Source organism: Cupressus sempervirens, chromosome 3 (genome assembly GCF_028749045.1).
Source record: "Cupressus sempervirens isolate cs-2001-9-10 chromosome 3, ASM2874904v1, whole genome shotgun sequence".
Classification (NCBI taxonomy): Eukaryota; Viridiplantae; Streptophyta; class Pinopsida; order Cupressales; family Cupressaceae; genus Cupressus; species Cupressus sempervirens.
The window spans coordinates 830623321-830645492 of NC_143120.1; the positions used below are offsets into that span (position 1 = coordinate 830623321).

General features: G+C 33.8%; 1 pseudogene; it reads left to right on the forward strand.

Moving 5' to 3' along the window:
- Positions 1-5733, forward strand: part of LOC149569356 (uncharacterized) — a 108672-nt pseudogene extending 102939 nt beyond the window's left edge.
- The last annotated feature ends 16439 nt before the right edge of the window (positions 5734-22172 follow it).

Genomic DNA, 22172 nt, shown 5'->3' on the forward strand with positions numbered 1-22172 from the left:
TCCATAGATAAACACTTCCACTTCCTATTAGGAATCGAAAGTGGCTGAAGTAAATCAGATGGATAGGAGTGTTCTTGCTTATTCTGCTAGCAGGTGGGACACTTCCTAACATACTGAAGTACCTCTGCTTTGAGCCCTTTCCATGTGAAGTTCTCTCTAATCTACTGGTATGTCTTGTAGAAACCAAGATGTCCTTCCATAGGTGAATCATGAAAATATTTCATAACCATCTTCCTCACTGTTGAGCTTGGAACCAAAAATATTTTCCCTTTGTAAATGATGAGCTCATTCACAAGGGCATATTCGCTGTCCTGAATAGTTCAATCTATGAATCCAGCTATCCACACATCCTTTGCATACTCTGCAAGGATCAAGTGTCTCCAATCCTTTGATATATCTATCAATAAGCTCAAATGGGGCCTACATGATAAAGCATCAGCAACTACATTTTGTGTCCCCTTAAAATATGTAATATCAAAGTCATTGGACTATAACTTACTCACCCACTTTTGTTGCCTATCATTGAGATCTCATTGCCCCAAAAAGTGTTTTAGGCTATTATGGTTAGTTTTGATACAAAATTTGCTACCTACCAAATATTACCTGAATTTAGCCAAAGCATGCATAATGGCTAACATCTCCTTATCATATACATGTTGAAGCTCTAATCTAGCCCTCTTAATTTCCTACGCTCCTAAGAAATAGGGTTCTTCTCCTACATAAGCACCACTTCAATGCCTTCTCTAAAAGCATCACAATGTAGCTCAAAAATTTTGTTGAAATCTAGTAACCCTAACACTGGACAAGAAGCCATCAACTCCTTAAATTTATCAAAACACTCCTGTGCCTCAGGGGTCCACAAGAAAGCTCCCTTTCTCATCAAATCTCTCAAGGGTGTTGCGTGCCTAGAATATCCATCCAAAAATCTCCTGTAGAAACCACATAATCCTAGAAAGCCCCTTAACTGTGTAAGGTTCACCAGTGAAGGCCACTCCACAATGACACAAATCTTTTCAAGATCCTTTTGTATGCCTTCTGCACTAATGATGTGACCCAAATACAACAACTCTATCATATCCAAATCACACTTTGACTCCTTTTCATTCAAGGACTTTCTGCCCAAAATATCCAACACCATCTCAAGGTGAACCAAGATCTACTATACACCAAGATATCATTAAAGAAGAGAAGTACAAATTTCCTCAACTAAGGGTGGAAAACCCTCGAATAAAGAATTAATTGCGAGGTCACTTGTTAAAGACGTAGGAGGGGGAGGTGTTTCCTGAAAAGTAGTAGGTGCATTAGTTAGCCCAAATGGCATAACTACAAACTCAAAATGGCCATAGTGACATCTAAAGGTTGTCTTCTCGATGTCCTATTCTCTAGCTATGATCTAGTGATAACCTTATTTCAAATCTATCTTTGAGAAGAAGCAAGCTCCATGAAGCTCATCTATCAACTTATCGATCTTGGGAATGGGGTACCTTTTTTTAATTGTCTTCCTATTAAGCACCCTGTAATTAGTGCACATCCTCAATGTCCCATCCTTCTTCTTTACCAACACCACTAAAGAAGTGAAAGGAGACTTACTTGGTCTAATGTGGCCCATAGCAAGTAACTCCTCTATGGTTTTTTCAAATTCATCCTTCAACCTCTTCGGATGCCTGTAAGGTGTAATCATGACGGGCTTAGCCCCCTCCTCTAACTCAATAATGTGGACAATACCCCTATCTGGTGGTCTACCTAGTGGAATGTCATTGAACACCTTAAACTGTTTAACTCTAAGCTCTTGAATATTAGGAGGATATTCGATCTTCTATTGTCCCGCCTGTGATGGAATTAACATGCACTCTGCTGCCCACTCTACCTAATCATGTCAAATCAATCTAGCCATCCTCCAGAAAGAGACCATTCTAAAATCATTTTCCCTGATTGCCTTAAGAATCTATGTCTTCCCATTCACTTTAAACCTCATCTCCATCTCCTTGAGATTAAGAGTGAACTCACCAATATCATGCAACCAACTCATCCCAAGGACTATATCTATATCTCCCATAGGCACAACATACATATGTCTTAAAGGCATAACTATTAACTTCCAATTGGAGTCCAATGATCTTACGATCACAATTGAGGACATAGCCATCAACTACTCTCACTCTAATTCCCCCAAACTCCTATGTCTATATGCCATGCTTCTCCACCATCCTAGCATGAATGAAATTATGAGTGGCACAGGTATCAACCAAAGTTATAACTTGTTGTCTAGCTAGTACTCCTCTCATTTGAAATGATACATCTTGCTTAATACTAGTGAGACAAGATTCCCTAAGTTTCCCATCTCCTTCCCCATCCATGGACTCCATTTTTTAGACAAGTTTTCAACATTGTCTTCCTTTTTTTCACCATCTATTTCTTTTATATCAGACTGCTAGTCTAAATTATCTTATTCTGATTCCTCATAGTATGCCCACATAATACTATTAACATTTCCCTTTGGTCTAAGAGGACAGTCATGGTTTGCATCATAGGGTCCCTCACAGTGGAAACATAATTTTTTCTTCCTCAAATCATTTAATGTTTCCCTGTTAAAAGGTGTTGGAGTTCTATCTTTAGAATCATTTTTAAATTCAGTCCTCTCTAATTTTTTATAAAATGGTTTGTTATCCTTACTAGAAGATACTCCTTTAGACTAAAATTTGTTTGTTGGGATTGCATGTTCCATACTTCTTGCCTTTTTCATAGCTTCCTGTAAAGAAATGTGATCAAATGTCTTTATCCACCCTCTCAGTGGTTCAGATAGGCCCTCAATGAAAAGAACTATCAATCTACACTCTGAAATGTTTGGTACCATGATTTCTAACTATTAAAATTCACCAATGAAATACTCCAAGTTGCCTATTTATTTCAGTTGTGCTAATTCCTGAAAGTAAATCTTTGGATCTTTCTTGTCAAATCTTTCAACCAACCTATCCACAAAGTCCTAGTACTCTATCACTTGATTACGCTAAAGTGTTACCATACCATGGTACCACCAATCATGTACTACTCCCTCCAAATGCAACATGGCATATTTGATAGCTTCAATCTCTACCATTGGCCTCAGTGCCAAGAATGTTTCAAGCTTATGAATCCAAGCTTGAGCTGTCATCTTACCACTCCCATCAAATGTAGGCATAGTAAGCTTGCCTATAGCCCTCTTCAACTCACTATTTTGACCCCTAGGCCTCCTATCCAATTTGAGTGACTAATAATGTTCTCTCCTTTGATTTACAAAGTGTTCAAAGGTCATCCTCTCCTGAACCTATGGTGCCAATAATTCCCATTCATCATTTGTAGCGATGAGGATATCTGCAAATGTCTCATCCTCAACTTCCTCTATTGGTTCTTATACTGGTTCCTCTCTAACAAAAGTTGGACATGTGGGCCTGTCTATTGTTTTGGAAAGAGTTCTATGAGTTCTAGGTGATCCCACTACACTCCTATTATCCCCTTGTTCCTAATTTTGTCTATCTTGTGGGTTCATGCTCTCAACCATGGTGGTGAGTGCCTACAAAGCTTGAGCCATCCACTCTTGTCCTATAACCATTTCTTTTTAAAATTTCCTTTTTTCCTGATCCTCATTCCTATTGTCTCTTGGTGGGCTACACTCTTGCCTGTCACCCATGGTGTCTAGCTGCCTATCAAAATCTTGTTCCCTGTCAAAAAAAGCTTACCTATGAGTGGAAAATCTATGAGAGCCAACCCTAAGTGGCTGCATGTGATTTCTAAACCCTCAGGATGGCAGGGACTAGGCTCTGATACCAATGTAATAGCCCTTTCGCTCAAGGAATATTGTCAAACAATTGTATTGTTGCCTTTCAATGCTAAGAAATTTAGAATATTCGCAAATGATAATGCCTTTTATGATGAATTAATATTAAAGTGTAGTTCTTTTGATATTCTCAATGCATATACATGGAAACTAGATATGGAATGCATACCTAAAGCCAATTGATATTTTGACAAATAATTGACATACAACTATTATGTTGATCATATGTGCTATTAGATGGACATTTCGTCAAACAAATGGTATGCAACATGTACCTCCTCTATTGAATTCATTCTCACACACAATGTTGCTATGGGCTTATAATAATGACTACAGTAATGCCAAAATCTGATTCTAAATTATCACAATAAAATCGTATGCCTAAAAATTAAAATGCTAACTACTAATAGTTGCAAGAGGAACTTGATAATAGTGATGCCCAAGGATGGAGATGAATCAAGCATAAGTATTTTAGTGCGGCATCGTTCTTGTGTAATGTAGTAGCCAACAATAAATGTATGCTCCAATTTTGTAGGTGCACTTTTAGTACACCATTTTTAAAACTTTTAAAGTCACCTCCCATGAAGAATTCTCCAAAAAAATTTCTAGTTTGCTTAACAATGTTTCTACAAAAGATAAAGATCAAAGTTCTAATGTAGATGTGAAAGTTCCTATGCCACAATTCAAAATTCATTACATCAATTCAAAATTATAGATTTAGTTTGATATGATTTATTATGCTTCATCAACTTTATGTTCATCATTTGACTTAGAAAAAGGAACACATAGATCTCTTGTTGAGAAAGAGCTTGCTAGACATGCCAAAGCTGATGGATATTGCTGCTATATATGGACATGACAATTCAGATTTGACACAATTACTAGTTTTCAATTCTCTAAAGTCACGGCTAGGATTGGTTGACAATTTGGGAGGAGTGATTCCTCAGTTCTTGCTTATAGTTGATACAATGGATCATCAGTGCTCCTCTTCATTAGAGGTCCTACATTCCTCTAGAGAAAATGAGAATTCATTAGTTGAACAACTTCATGGAGATCTTTGGGAGGTATTGGACTTCATAAATGATGCAGTTATTATTTTGGATGCCTTTGTGGAAGCCTATGCTCCTGTTGCACCATTATTCATCTCTTCAGGAGTTTCCAAGGAAGGTAACCAAGAATTTCTTCCGAGGTTTGCTTATATGCACGAGACACTACTACTAGTAGTAGAGAAAGGCCTGAATTTGACATCAGAAAATACCATTAAAGATTCTTCCAACAACTTAGAGTTGTGCCTACAACCATGTTTGAAGATGTTGTGTGCAAGAATAGAAAAGTTTTCTAGGAATCTATTGTATACTTTTTATATCACTCAAATATTTAATGACAAAAAGTCTTATCATTCAAGTTCAATGATATTTCTAGCACAAGTTGAGGATCCAGGACTAAGGAGTGAAATTACTGGTGAAATGGTTGCAAGATCTGGTAGTGTTGATAGGCTTACTATTTGTGGATCATTTCTCTAGAATCTTGACAGAAGACATAAACTTATGAACCAGATTGATGAGCTTTGTTAGAATGGATGGATGCACTTGGATGAAGCACAACATGGTTATATATCCCAGTTAGCAAGTAACTCAGAGCCCCAAAACTTGAGAAACTATAAGATAGATGAGGGTGCTCTTGACATTTCTAGCTTGACATTGAAGGATGAGCTCAACTCTATAGAAGAGATTGTAATTCATGAGTCAAAAATTAGTGAAATCAAGGACATTTTTCCTACATATGGCCATGGTTTCTCAGCTGCTTGTTTGGATGTTTATAATGATAATCCTCCAAAAGTCATTCAACACATTTTAGATGGGACACTTCATCTAGATTTGTTATCTTTGGATACCATTCTTTGTCTGAAACACATGTAAAATGTTTGACAAAATTACTACTTGTGCAAAATAAATAATTAGAAAAGTGAATATCTAATCAGAAAGTCTTTCCATAGTTTCGTGTGTTCTTCATATTTAAAATGATGTAAATGCTCAACATCTGAGCTTACCCCATCATCTTCTCAAGGCTTAATTGTTTTCGCAAGCGGTATTTTATCATGGCGATGATGTTTGGCCTCTATATAAGTATAATGAGCATCGGCAAGTCCTTATTCAATAATGTGTCCTTGCAAATTATATCAAAGGCTATTGATATAAGCACCATGTTCCTCGGCTAGAGATGTCTTTGATAAGACCATTTATTATTTGCATTGTATTGAGGAATATCACATTTGATGAAGCTAGGTATAATAGCTTTATTGATCTTCAAGACAAGCTCCACAAAATCTTTGCAAGAAGAGAAACTTGGTTGCAATTGGAACACATGACTTGGACATGTCACATGGACCTTTTACATATGAGGCATTGCCACCATCCCATATTAGGTTTATTCCATTGAAATAGGTGAGAGAATTTAGAGCTAATAAGCTCATGGAATACTATAGGTCCGACATGAAATTAAAGAAGTTTTTACATATTATTGAGAGCTCTTCTATATTTCTAGTGATTTATGATAGCAAGAGGATGGTGGTGCCTTTGCCTCCGATAATTAGTGGTGCACATTCTACTATTTCTTTAAAAATAAGGAATGTATTTTTTGAATGCACAATAGTTGCCTCAGACAGGAGCATCTTCTTGGGGCAATGGAGAAGACATATGCAGACAACATCCATCACATAGAGATGAGGAGAAAAATTGTTTTGGCTACAAGCATTATAAAAGGAATTGTAAACTGATTGTCGCTTGTTGTGGCTAGCCATTCACTTGTAGGATCTGCCATAATGAAGATAATAACCACTTGATTGATAGGAAAGAAACAACGAATATGATGTGCATGAGGTATTTTTGTATTCAGGCTCTTGCAGCAACCTGTGCTACTCCATCTTGTGAAGAGTTTTCCATGGCACGCTATTTCTACAGCATATGCAAATTCTTCAATGATGAAAGGAACATCTACCATTGTCCATTGTGTAACTTATGTCAAGTTGGTGAGGGGATTGGTATTGATTACTTCCATCATATGAATTGTAATGGATGTATGTTGAAGAGTGTCATAGTACACAAATGTCAGGAGAAGGGTTTTGAATCAAACTGCACTATTTGCAAGGATTTTATCTTCACATCTAATAACCTGATAAAGGCACTTCATTGTGGGCACTTAATGCACTCAACTTGTTTTCGGGCTTATACATGTTTTCATTATACATGTCCAATATGAAGCAAATATTTAGGAGACATGACTATGTTTTTTAGAATACTAGATGCTTTATTGGTAGCAGAGACACTCCCAGAGGAATACTAGGGCTCAAGCCGTATTTGAAAGGTGAAGAGATCAAATGTTAAAGGGGCAGAACCTCAAAGGTAAGTTTGACCGAATGCAGGATAATCTACCAGGTATTATATTCGACAGGTCACTGCAAATATGACACCATGTATAATCCTTTGAAGATATAAAGCAGTGGCAATTAACATTTGAGAAGATAAAAAGTCCAAACAGAGCATTAGATGAGAGAAACATAGAGCATTGAATTGGTTCCCAATCATATGGTTCGATTATCATTACCTATCAACTTAAAAGATTAAAGCCATTATGACATATCACAGATTACTTATCACAAGTGTCCAGTCAATATTTGATTGTTAAATTTAGAGTTTCCTTCTCACATAAATAACATCATCCACATCCATTGGAGAGAGGAATATGAATCAGCAAGAATAGAAAGGAAGTAAAATATTTGATAATATGATTAATAGGATTGATTCCCAAGAGTTAGTGATGAAACTAAAAGGTCATGGAAAGTTAATTACTGGTAATCTTTTTCTATTATGGGGATTCTTCTTTTTTGCAAGAGTAGTGTTGGAAATGATTGAAATGATCATAAGAAAAGTTGTTGGAATAATTTATGGAACTAGTAAAGAATGTCCTCAATCATTGTTTTGTCATTGATGTCAAACTAGCTACTTGCAGGGATGACAATTGCTTTAGTGATCCAAATACTATCAATTAGTTGATTGTCAAGGTGGAGGCAATCAATAAGATGTAACTAGAACACCTAGAGAAAGATTGAAGTTATGATGTTGTAATGAAGTACAAGGATCAGTTGAGCCATTGATGAAATAGTGTATTGGATGACATACTATAAGATACAAAGAATGAGCACACTGAAACATATCAAAGATCTAAGGTTTTTAGCTAAGTCTTTTGTAGAGCTCAAACTAAGTTCATTAGAGAGAAGGAGCCGAGCAAGCTAGTAAGAGCCGAGCAAATTCCTAGTTAAAGTGCCGAGCAAGTTCAGGTGCCGAGAAGAATTAAGTGCTGAGCAGAATCAAGTGCTAAGCAGAATTAAGTGCTGAGCAAAACCAAGTGCCGAGCAAAATCAAGTGCTGAGAAAAATCAAGTGCCGAGCAAAACCAAGTGCCAAGCAAAACCAAGTGCCGAGCAGAACCAAGTGCCGAGCAGGTATAGGTGTTGAGTAACATAGAGGTGCCGAGCACCAGTAACTCAATAATGTCGAGTTGCTGCATTATTTTGGAAATCAAAGATTCGTCAGATCTAAGCCGACAAAGTTGTTATCTAGAAATCTGTGAATTAAAAGGAAGATAAGAATGATGAGTTGGTGGCACAGAACACCATGTAGAACATTTTTAAGATACAACTGGCAAAGTTTCTAGAAGAGAACAAGATATGGAGTAGATACATTGTATCCTACCTAGTCCATTTTGAAACCCTAAGATTGGAAAGGAAAAATTGAGTGGCAAAAGGAAAATCAGACTTCTATATAAGAAGACATAAGTTAATAATTAAAGTGTGGAAAAGAGGGAAATAGTGAGAGAGAGAGAGCCATGGTCAAGCATAAAAGCATGAAGTGGTGTAGAATGTGCTAAGGAGAAGAAAGCACAGGAAATCTGTTTAAATAGATGACCACAAGAATGATTGCATTGGCAGAATGAGTAATAAGACTCAAAGAGACAAAGCTTGAGAGGGAGACAAGCAGCCAGAGCTGGAGTAATTGAAGCCAAGCATAAGGATTGAACTGAAAGAGTGATCTGAAATCTGCAAAGTATGTTGTAAGTTATGTCAAATCAAAAGACCAATATCGTTACTTTCTAGCAATTGTAACAGTAAGATAAATCCTATGGACTTAGGTTGGTTTAACAGCCATTAGATAAATCCTTTAACAGGGTGGCATTCCTAGTGAATGTTCTAAAGACCTTTAACCAAGCCCATTCCTAACAGTTTGGTGAAATCCTCTAACAAGGTCACATTTAATAGTGTGTTATAAGCCTTTAACAGGGCAGGCTTTTAACAGGGCATCACTTCAGAAGAGTGAGAATCAAATAGCATGTTACTAGTGGTTTTTCCCAAATTGGGTTTCCACGTAAATCATTGTGTTATGTGTTGATCTTGAATGTTTTATCTTTGCATGTTGATTTACAGTAATCTGTTGATTTAAGTTTGAACAGATGAAAAGGGTATGGATTCATTAAAAAGGTATTAATAGGGCATTTTGGACCTTGAATAACTGATTCACCCCCCCTCTCAGTTATTCTAAAAGAATTCTAACAGAGTAGGTATTGTTGGAGTAGAAGGGAGATAGTAGTTTCATTCATGCATTTCATTTCATGTGCTTAGGGGATATGTATTCTGATTTTTGTAATTGATTTGACAAAGGGATTGCGAGAAAATAAAGTCGGAGTATTCTTATTTGTTGTGTTCAATACGAAAAGAGGTTTTATGCTGAATCAAAGCATTTGGTTATTACTTTTTTTATTATAATCAATCAAAGCATGGTTGTATTCAGTTTTGAGCACTTTCTTGCATCTTGAGTCGAATGGCGAATGGGTTATAGATCGAAATATTTTCAACTATTTCTATTGCAAAGATTAGAATGTTTAATGTTCTTTTATCTTAGTTTCATTGCACTTACATGATTTATGTTCATACTACATTACCAATGTTAAGAAGTCATAGGAATTGTGGGCTCTTGGTATTGGCTAGATTTAGGAGTTAAAATCTGCCTGAGTTAGTTATGTCTAGGGCTAGCTTGGTTTTTCCTCTTCCGTTCTCGGGTTAAGAATGAACCCAATTAGTTTAGGAACAAACAAGATTCATTGAATATCATTTGATAAGGGAGTTGTACCTTTCAATTCAGAGGAAAACTATCAACCTAAAGATAGATTATCCAATTATTGGTATCGAGTCATTCTTTCAAATTTGGGCATTTCAGAGTTAAATTAAAAAGAACCAATCTGTTTACCAACAAATTTCAGCACAAATAGAACTCTTGAATTGAAGCTCTCGTAAATACCAAATTCAGTGGATATTTTACCAACTCAAATGGTTACAACACAGAAGAGTTGACATTCTCCAATGGCTGAATGAAATCAGAAACCTTAGTTTCTTCTCCCAAGTTTATATCAAATGCAAATCACAATAATCAGATGATTAAAAATGAAGCTCTCCCCTCTATTTATTCTTTTCCTTCACCCTTCTAGAAGGAAATAAAATATTATTTAATTGCATTCTCTAGAAGCTTCCCCCTTTCCAATACAATAATTAATTGTATTTCTATAAAATACACTCTCTAGAAGCTTATCCCTTGCAATACAATAATTAATTGTGCTTTTAGATAATTAAATTAATTAAATATAAAGTCACCTTTTAATTTTAATTTTTGAATGACTTTATAAGAAAATAATTTAATCAATTTCTCCTTATGTCTTCACTTAGCCTTTGGAGAATGTAAAGGCTAAGAACTCCACTGAGATGCTAAAATGATGGGGACATTGCATTTTTCTCCTTGTATTTCTTGCCAATCATTTTATTGTTAGGACATCAAGCAGCAATATGACCAACTTCATTGCATTTAACATATCAAAGGAAGTTTACCTTTAAATATTCATTTGCCTCTCGGTAGCCTCCTTGACAATAGTACTTCAATCTCATTCATCTCGTTATCATCTAAATTTGAATCACTCACATCGTCGCTACTATTTTCTTTCTTTGAACGTCCAATGGTTAGTGATGTATTAAGAGCATTTTTAATTTTAGGCACACTAAATCAAAGTTAACTAACTCAAATGTAGTTAATCTACCAACCAAACCATCAAGAGTAAGATCATTACCAAGCATAGCTCTAAATTCTTGAATAGAAGATACTCATATAGCATAAACTAGAAATAATGTTCTCAAAATCTTACTTGTGAATTCTTCATTGTTGGTGGATCCTCAAACAGCTTTGATGGCACTCACAACTGCCTTGATTCGATTGACATATTGAACAATGTTTTCTCCTTCCTTCATCCTCATCTCATCATACTTGCCTCTTAGAATTTTTTCTTTGGATCTCAATACATTTTGATCTCTACCATGCACAACCATTAGCTTGTCCCACATCTCTTTAGCAGTAGCACAATCTTTGACATCATCAAACTCAACATCATTTAGTGCAAAAGTAATCTCAATCATCAAACTATTATGTTTGTTCTTATGGTCCATCTCATCAACTATCATAGGAAGGTTAGGAGGGTTGTACTGGTTGTCTAGATAATATAATTCATTGTCTCCAGTCCTGTATAGATGCAACCTCATTCTACTTTTCCATGAGAAGAATTTCTCCTTATTAAGCTTTGGTACCTCTCTCCTATACATCTTTGAACCTTTAGCTAAAGTTCCTTGAAACTTTTTCTCCAAGCATAGAGCTCTAATACCAATCGTTGGATAATTTGGGGGGGGGAGTGAATCGATTATAAATATTTATCCTACAGGCCTTAAAAATACTTTTCACCAACTCAAACACTTTAATCTTTCAGATTATTAGCTTGGTAACTAGATCTAACATCAAAATATAAACTAATATAAACTTTTCCATAAACTGTCAACTTAATATCTTGAGTATCAGAGTTATCTTCCAACTTATACCAAGTCGCACCAATAAACACTAAACATGAAATAAATTTGCAGCATAATAAGCACCCACACAAATTTGACACATATATTAAATTTGGAAACCCTATAAAGGGAAAAACCACCTTAGAACTAGCAATCCAAAATATTGTATCTTCTGAAGTGAGCTTTGTTAGGAGCCAACCTTGTTAAACGTTATATACACATTATTAATGTGACCTTGTTAAAGGATTTTCACCAAAGATTATCTTGACCTTGTTCATTCTTTGAAACTTTTAAAGAATGGCCTGCCTTAAAGGACTTACAAAATATTCAACAAAATGTAGCCATATAGGGTTTCAAAAGACTGTTAGGTCGACTCGATTATGAGAATTTTTCTACTATAATAATTAGAGAGTAAAAGTAAAATGATCTTTTAGGTTTAGCGCTACCTTGCTTCTTCAAGTCTTTGTGTCACTCAATCTCTTTCTTATTCCTTTTTGGCTGATTCACACACTTCACACATCAACTTAGCACTTCCTTTGCTTGATCTTCATAATGCAACTTTGCTTGGTTCTCCATACTTCTTTAACTTCTCCATCTTTAATGCAATCGGCAATATCGGCTAAGTGGGCAACAATAAACATTATGTTTATCCTTTAAATAGAAAAAAATTGTTCCTCTATAATCTTCTAGGTTTTGTCACTTAATCATAATGGTTAGATCTTTATCAAGTTCATGTTCATTGAATCTAGATGCTTGAGAAATATACTTCCACCTTGAACTTTTTGCTCCATTTCTAATTATTAAATCTCCTTCATCAGATCTTTTAATTTCTCCATTCGTTGATCTCATAAAAAACTCCATCCTTCTCTTTGAAACTTCTCAACAAAAAAAACATCAAATGTCAGCCTTAGATTAAATCTTTTCTATAAAAAAATTCATTTTCAAGTTCAGTTAACATTACATCTTTCTCAATCAACACTAGACTCGATTAACACTAATATTTCTTTGTTGACACTACACTTTCTTCATCAGGTGCTTGGTGAAAACTATGGTAGCTCGATTAATACTATGGTTCTTCATTCACCGACCAAACTGTCTTTCTTATACATGATCTGAACACTTAATCAAATCATGTAAAATAGTCAAACCAGCATTATACTGTTAGATTTTAACTCATTCAAGTGCCTATTGAATACCATACACTTATCAATACTTACATCATCATACTTTCTCCAAACCCTCTTCTTCAATCAAATGATATAGCACTCTACTAAATTAGCATAATGTCTAACCAACTAAGGGGTAACATAAATGAAAACATTACAACTTATATGACTCTTTAACATACATTAATAGCATTGTCGGTTGGGGCTAACGTGATCAATCCTTATAAAGGAGATTAATAGTTTTGAAATAAGAAACCCTAAGAAAGGAAGACATTTAATAATCAATATAATAACTAAATGTCAAAATTCCATAAAGGGATATCTTCAGAGAGAAGTAAAGGTAACTTAATGATCAAATTAATACAACTTAATAAAAAAAAATTACTTTATTCTAACACCTCCCTTTTAAGATGAGTAACAATAACACTAAAAACAATGCATAAAAAGAAAAGAAAACTACAATGCAGAATGAAAACTTGGGTCTAGGCAACATGGCCTAATGAGGTACCCAATCACAACCAAATCTCTGTAAAGATAAGTAATAGAGAAAACCACATGGAAAAAACTCTACCTTAAGAAGAGATGGAAAGAATGTTGAAAAACTAGTGAAGGGTTGCAAAAGCCTTCTAACTAGAGGATGTCCCAAAAAATATGAACAAAAGAATGATCAAGAAGAACACCATTGAAGCATGAAGAAACTACAAAAACCACTATCAAAAAATAATTGTTGATCTAAAGTACCTCTAGTGAAATAGAATGTGGCTAGGTAAATAAGACTATAATCTGCATGAGTGCCCTCAGATGCCACTACTCAAATCAAGAGGAAAATAATGGCAAACAACTCAGCTGGAAGATGCATATGGCTTAAAACACCAAACCTAAAGAGTTGATCAATTGAACATGGAACATGACCAAGTAGAGAAGACTGTAACCCACATGACTGCCCTCAGATGACACTACTCGAATCAGGGTGCAAATAATTAAACTCGAAGATATAGATGGCATAAAACACCAAAGTCTGAAGAGTTGATTAATTGAATATGGAAAGTTTCCTTCAAAATAAGAATGATTCATCTCACTGAAATTCATGGGTACTTAGTCACTACATCTGCCAAGCGCATTGGAATAAATATTCTATACATAGCTCACTCTAAAGAACTAAGGAAGCATAAGAGCCAACTACAAAAACCCTCCCTAATGTAGACAAGGATGAGGTGATAGGCAATTGAAAAGTGGCCAACAAGAACTGCATGGCAAGGAACAAAGACCAAGATGCACAGAAAATACATAATAGTGTCCTAAGGTGATCAATATTTGGACAAATAATGAGGCTAATATTATGGAACTTTCACTCAACAAAGGTAGATGAAAAACAAAGGAAAACATCCATCCCCCCCACAATGGCACTTAATGAGAGTAATGCATGTATAATAAGGAACAAGATATGGCAGATTTCAATAAGACAATAATTTGCATGAGTGCTCTCAAATGACACTACTCAAATTGGGAGGAAAACAAAGGAAAACAACTAAAGTTAAAAATACAAATCAAAAATGACAATTTATCTTAGTGTGTTTGTATAAATGCTTACAAAAGATGTCAAAAAATATCAGAAGAGACATAAGGTTGTTAGAACAAAAAGAACAACCAATGATGAGTCATCTCATGCAACAAAAATGATTCTCGGACCTTAAACAACTAAGATATTCACCAAAATGCAAAAAAGTGAAAATTTGAATAGATTACACCTAGATAAGAATCTAGAAAAAAGACTATAATGAATAGAAAGTATATAGAACAATTTTTCCAATGATATAAAGTTTTTGAAAAATAGAAACTAGATGGTCAAGATATGTCTCCTGAAGTGCAAAATGGAACCCATCAATTTAACTGCATAAATAGGCAAAATCAATTAACATCAAAACTCAAAAATATATGCACCATGGGTTCGGAACCAGCTTTTCGACGATGTCTCATTTGCAAAAAATGGAGTTTGTATGCCCTAGATACTGGCAAAAAACCAAAGGTATCTCTAAAGGGTCCAAAAGGGGCTAACAAACATGTTGATGCACTCATGATGTCAGTTGATCGTAAGTTTAAATTTGACATCCATTTGACTATCACTACAAAAAATCATTATGTCGAAGATAAAAACTCTTTGGAAAACAATGGTCAGTGCTGGAAAAAATAATCCTTGTAGCCTAAAAGGTGTGTTGTCCGCTAGAATATCCTTGGGATATGTCATTTAACAGAAAAATAAATTTTGGTAGCCAAAAAAAAGTGTTAGAATACTATCCACTATGCCTTAGGATATTGGTAGTTTTCAGGCAAAGGTAGTGACAGTGACCTCACAAGGGCCGACGTGGGTCTTGAAGTGGAGAGCTAATGTGGGTGGCAAGCAAGGAAGTATGTGCATGTGCAAGGGCCCACCTTGTAAAAAGTACACTCCTTAAAAAAGGCACTTAGAATGAAGCCAAAGGAGCGGGAGACACCTCACAACTATCATGCGTTGGCAAGGTATAGGCCCACTTCTTTAAAAAGTAGCACCCAACTTTGTTTGAGAAACAACATGCACCATCACCTTTTTTATAAAATTTTTGCTTTGAATTTTTTATTGGTTTTTTTAATAACTTTGCATTTTTTGAAAAAAGAAGCCTAGAAAATAAATTAAGTTTTTTATATAAAAAAAATATCATTGCTTTGTTTTTCGTGCCCAAGGTCATGTAGTCTTGGGCCAAAAACAATTGCCACATATTGCAATTGTGTCCAAATTGGAAAAAAAATTGTATGAAAATAAGGGGGTTTTGGCAGTACAAAACCAATGGTGAAGTCCATTTGGGTCCAAAGTGCATCGAAAAAAATGATCTCCTATTCCATAAAAGAAAATAATGAACAACTGTGATATATCCATGCAAACTCCAACTATCCCAAAACCTTCACTAAACTAGAACAAGTTGCAGCAAGTCAATGCTTTGATATCATGTAGAAGTTGTCAATCCAACTTCATGAAGCCAAAATCACCTACATGCAAAGATAACCTGTCCCCGGGAAGAATGGAATAATAAAGGAAGCTTTTGGATTCTGAAAATATGAAAGATTATATTATTAGATTAAATGAATCTATAAAGATTTCTAACATACTGACTACAAGATACAATGATCAATCCTTATAAAGGAGATTGTGAGTTCTAAAATAAGAAACCCTAAAAAAGGAAGATATTTAATAATTAATATAATTATTAAATGTCACTGATGGATTAAGTATTATCTTAAGAGAGAAGTAAAGGTAATTTAATGATCAAGTAAATGACTTAATAATTAAGTTATTAATTTAATCTAACAATTTTTTTAGGCTAGATTTTGGCACTTTCATCAATTTTTTAAACAAGTTAGCTTTTTACAAACTAGAATCCATTCTACACACTAAAAAAAAGTTTTGATTTTTTATTAGTTTTCAATTATTTCTAGGACACAAAAAAGTATTTTTTTGGATGTATCTACTTACAAAATTTTATAAAAAAACATAAAAAATTAGTAGAAAAATATGAGATAAATTACATGGTCTTAGATAACTTTTGACTAAAGCAGTTTTAAAATTTTCAAAAAAAAAAGTTAACATTTTAGGGGGAGCACACCTAACACTATGCCATGTTTTTACTCAAAAAACAATACCACTTTTTGTGCTCCTCATTTTTTAGGGCCTTAAACTCCACCATTAACAAATAAACTAGTACTTTAATAACTTTATTCGGAATATTACAATTTTTTTTTTTGTCGTAGCTTGAAATTGAATATGTCTTCAATTTCTCGTCAAAATTTAGTTATCATTGATTTGAGAACAAATATGACATCTTAAACCCCCCTTTTGGTACCCTATCTTTGCATAAATGTTTACAAATTTAAAATAACACCTAATTACAAATGTTTATGTGTATAGACCCTGTTGTGTTCTTCATTTTTTTGTTATCAAAGGATGGCCAGTTAATTCCTCAGTGCTTCTATTATGTTCATTATTTGTCATCTCTTGGACGCATTGCCCGACATTATGGAACCCTAAAAAGCTAAGTTATCATCACATGAGGATTATATAATTATATGTATACATCTCTCTCTAATATAATTGTTTCACTATGTAATTATATAGTATAATAAAATCGTTAACAATTATTACAATGCATGATGTGTTGTGTTGAAACATGTACAAAAATATGATATCACTAGAAAGAAAAATATCAGCACTATAGACAAATATGTATAGATAGACATGTATACATATACACATACATGTGTCTACATATGGACATATAAACATATATACATAAACACAATATACATGGCTACATCATTTGAATGTACCCCTTAATGTCATGGATATAATCATTTAACAACAAAATAAGCGAAATAGGTTAATTTTAGTGTAATAATTAATGTCATAAGCAAAATCATTTAACAGCAAAATGAAACAATTGAGATAAGCAAGTTGAATTGGAGCAAGCGCAAGTACCACAAATTTCACTTGGAAGTTGAAATTCAGATAACGGTTGAAGTTTGCATGAATCTAGGCCTATAATAAGGCAAAAATTAGGATAGCAAAGTGAAAAATGGGCAATTACTTGTGCCTACGATTCTTGCATAACTAATCACGTTTAATTATATAATTTTATATATATATATATATATATATATATATATACTTGTTAGTATGTGTTAAGTGTACATATATATATATATATATATATATATATATATATATATATATATATATATATATATATATATATATATATATATATATATATATATATATATATTATGTACACCTAATAATAATTTATATTGTATGTGTGTGTGCGCATACATATATAGCATACATGGTTGTAACCGTTAATGTCATTGTGTTAATCATTTAACAACGTAACCCTCAATGCCATATAAATAGTTATTTCACAAGGAACTAGAATAGGTGAAATAGAATCATGTTAATGCAAGACTTAATGTCATAAATATAATCATGCAAAGACATTTCAATCAATCAAATCCTTTTTGATCTATTGATGAACAATGATAGGACATCCCTATACTTCAATCATGTTTGGTATCAATGTTAATATAGATGCATTTACAAGATGAAAATGCTTCCAAATTTTATGATTGAGGGATGAATCTCACTAGACTAGTCTCTACAAATATTAGAGGTAGTCTTAGCATTGTTTTTATCCTTGGGAGTCCTGATAAGATCAATTAAATTGCTTTTGCGACCTTGTAAGTCACAATCTATAGTCATTGTGAAATTGATGGTGATTTTGCATTATGAATGCTTAAGAGAGGCTACTATGGAAAAGTTGTGTGATGCAATATGAAATTGTTGTGTAAATTGTACAAGTAATTATTTGACAATTAAATGAAAAACTAAAATAGAATCATTTTAATGTAGCCCTTCTTGGCAAATAATTATTTCACAATGAAATGGAAAAATAAAATATAATCATTTTGATGTAACCCTTAATCCTATTAACATAAACATTTTATAGCAAAATTAAAACCTCAACAACATACAAGTAATTATTTCACTAGTAAAATTGAATAAGTGAAATAGTGTCATTTTATGCAACCTTATTATGACACAAATAATAAGAATCGTTTTAAACGAAACCCTTCATGGCATTGAGAAAAGTATTTCACAATCAAAAAAGTTTGAAAGAATCATTTTAAGGAAATCCTTGAAACATTGAGATACAAAAATCAATGGACAAAAGCAAAGCACCTTGCACGTACAAGAAAAGAATTCACAACAAATTGAAACCCTCAATGACATTAAAAAGATCATTTCACAATGAATTGAAACCCTCACAACATTGAAATAATCATTTTGCAATGAAATGAAACCCTTGATTGCATTTAGATTATCATTTTGCATCATAATGAAACCCTAAACCGTCAAGGCCATAGACAAAAATGATGAAAAACAATGCACATTACAAGTACAAAGGAACATATTTCAGCAGTGAACATCAAATAGAGCAAGCAAGAATGATGTGCAAGCATTACATAATCCAAGTCATTAATGAAGGCCAAATGGTTGCGGACCCAACTTCATAGAAGAATATGGTGGCGAATGAAATTCCCAAAAAAACAATGAAAAAGGCTTTTAGGGTTCCATACTATTTACCTTTGCGCCCAAGAGAAGGCATCGATGGTTGTGGTGGACATTAGAGGAAGGTTATAGAATTATGTAGCCACCCTTTCGTAACACAAAAGTGGGAAAAAAAAAAATGTGAGCAAGCCCATACACCTAAACACTTGCAATTATGTTTAATTTAAATTTGTACTTGATTATTATTTTTCTATGTTCTTCGGGGCGTCCCCCCCAAAAAAAAACAGCGTTTCGGAGACGGGGACGTCCCCGTCCCGAAAATTTCATTGGGGACTTGCATCCGTCCCCATTTTTTAACACACAAAAAATTTTAAAAACTCAAAAAAAATCACTTTTGCCGTCCCCCGCCGTCCCCAAAATTGGCAAAAAAAAAAATGCCGCCCCGAAAACCCGTCCCGCTGTCCCCCACCGTCCCCGTCCTGGAAACTCGGGGGAACATAGTTATTTTTGGTTCTCAAAGAGTAGCTTGACATAGATCAACACTTTGAAATGACCATTTTTTAACCCTTGTGCACATGACAACTTCTACAACATGCATCCTTTTTTAAACAGCTAACTCTCACACAAAGACCGTCTATACCATTGAAGAGATATGCTCACAAAATTAGCTATGGCAAGTACTTGTGCCTTTACCATAGCCCCTCAAAGCAAAAAGAATTAGAGGATTTTTTGTGCAATTTCGAATGAAACCCATTTGAACACAAACCTACGAAATTTCAATGTCGCAATATAAGATTATTATTTTTAAAGGATTGATCCTTTGAAAACCAATGATGTTTTAACATATTGACTCCTTTTACACTTCTATCATTTGTCTGAAAAACGACACAAAAATAGACCAAACATTCATATTATCAAACATAGCAAGCATCCTTAGGGTCGAAATCAATGTCCCCTGAAACCAATCAAGGTTATAGTTCCACAGCAGTGCCCCACATAACGAAGTTCAAAAGAAATTAGCATTTAAACAATCCAAAGGCACATTTAAAAAATATATATAAGACATTAGAAGGTATGGATATTAATCCAATGACCCAAATGTATATTAGCAGTCTACACAATCTCTTTTGAACTCAGAGAAAACACCTTACAATAGATGAAACTTTGAGAGACTTGAACATTAGTACCAAAAGATTTAAAATTTACAAGGGCAAACAATCCAAAAAATTTAGAACCCAATTCATCAATTAATCACTTAGGCCCTGTTTGGTCGCTGGAATATGAGTGGAATAGGAAAACGAAATTAGAATATGTTTTATATTCGCTATTTGGTAAGCTCAATCGAAATTGAGAATAGGAAGACATATTCCAATTTTGCCCCTAAAATGAGCATATGTCTATGCCAAAAAATATCTGTTATTGGAATAGGCCATTTCCATTCCCATTCCGATTTTCCATTAAAAAATATTTTTTAATTTTTTTTTTTTTCAAAATTTTTTTTTGATTTTTTTTTTTTTTTTGAATTTTTTTTTTTTACTTTTACTTTTTTAATTTTTTTTTGTTAAATTTTTTTTAATAACATTTTTTTAAATTATATCTATTTGTTTAAAAAAATGAAAATGAAAATGAATTAACTAAAAAAATAATAAATTAAAAAAAAATTTAAAAAAATATTTTTAAAAATACAAAACTTAACCTTATTCCTATTCTATTTTTGTACAACCAAACAATAGATTAACATATTCCCAGTGGAATTCCAAGTGCACCAAACATGATTGGAATTGTCTATTTCTATTCCCATTCCTCATTTCCATTCCCATTCCATTTTTCTATTCTAATTTTCTATTCCTATGCCAGCAACCAAACGGGGCCTTAAAGGAGAAAGGAAAACCTAGAAGAAAGAAATCCCAACCAAACATCAAAAACATGAGTGCCTACTTGCCAAAAGCAACATGGAGCATGTGTGAACACCAATAGTTTGAAAGTAAAATTAACACACAAAAAAAGGCTATGATACTGCTCTCACGATTCAACTGAGTACTATTTGACTCAACCATTGACTCTTGAAAACTCATTGAACCATGTTCCATGAGTCAATGAGTTTGATTAAAAAATAACAGCTGAATCTTGATAGCAATATCAAAATAACAGCTGAATCTTATAGCAATATCACAATTTAGCTTCTTGTGGAAAATATCTCCTCACAGAAGAAGTTATTATGGATTATTCCATATCCTAAACTTAAGAGACAAACACGTCAAACTAGGACCACAGATCAAGCATGGACGTGTATTCAAAAAAAATTATCATTCAACACAAACCAGAATCAACATACGTATCTCTGACACAAACCTGAACTACCATTTCATCCAAAATGACGAGCAAATCCATCCTACTAAAACCATCAAACCATCAACTGATTTCTTTTAACGAAATTTAAAAATTTATATCCATTGAAAGTAGAGCTTTTAGACAATGAACAGTAGTCTAGTCCTGGTGGAAAATCCACATTATTTCAAAGTTTGGATTATTGCACTGTTGGTCGTGAAAAGGCACCTGCCATCCAAGAACTTTGAGCTTTGACAGCACAAGTAACAGAGAAGCATCAGTCCTCAACCATTTTTTTCCATCTTCTTTAAAATGCCTCAACTCTTTGAAGGCCAAAATATCTACCACATTAAGTGCAAGCTGTCAATCATGCATTGAACTAACTTACATTAATAATTTCCACAGAAGCATTTATAATATTTCTATTGACTAAAAACATTCTAGCTGAGCCTAATAAAGCCAATCACCCTTCCTAAATCCGGTAAGTCGTGTTCACTAAACAATGCCTTTTGTCGAAAAGGAATCTATTCTCTAATGGAGAGAACAAACTCTTTATGATGTTACTTTACATTTTTTATTACTGAACTACACAATATCAAGCGATTGACATAGTACCTGACAGGATAGTACAATATATGTAATATCCAAGAAAGAGTAACTATTATCAACTGAAATCACAATAGCTATATTTAATATAGGCTATTAATAGGATTTATTTCTGCAGAAAAGCAAAAAAACTACAATTGGAAAATATGATTCAAGCACTTTTGGTACTTCCATTGCATTTTACTAGATTTAATTTTTCCAAGACACAGAAGTACTGATGAGACGATAAAAA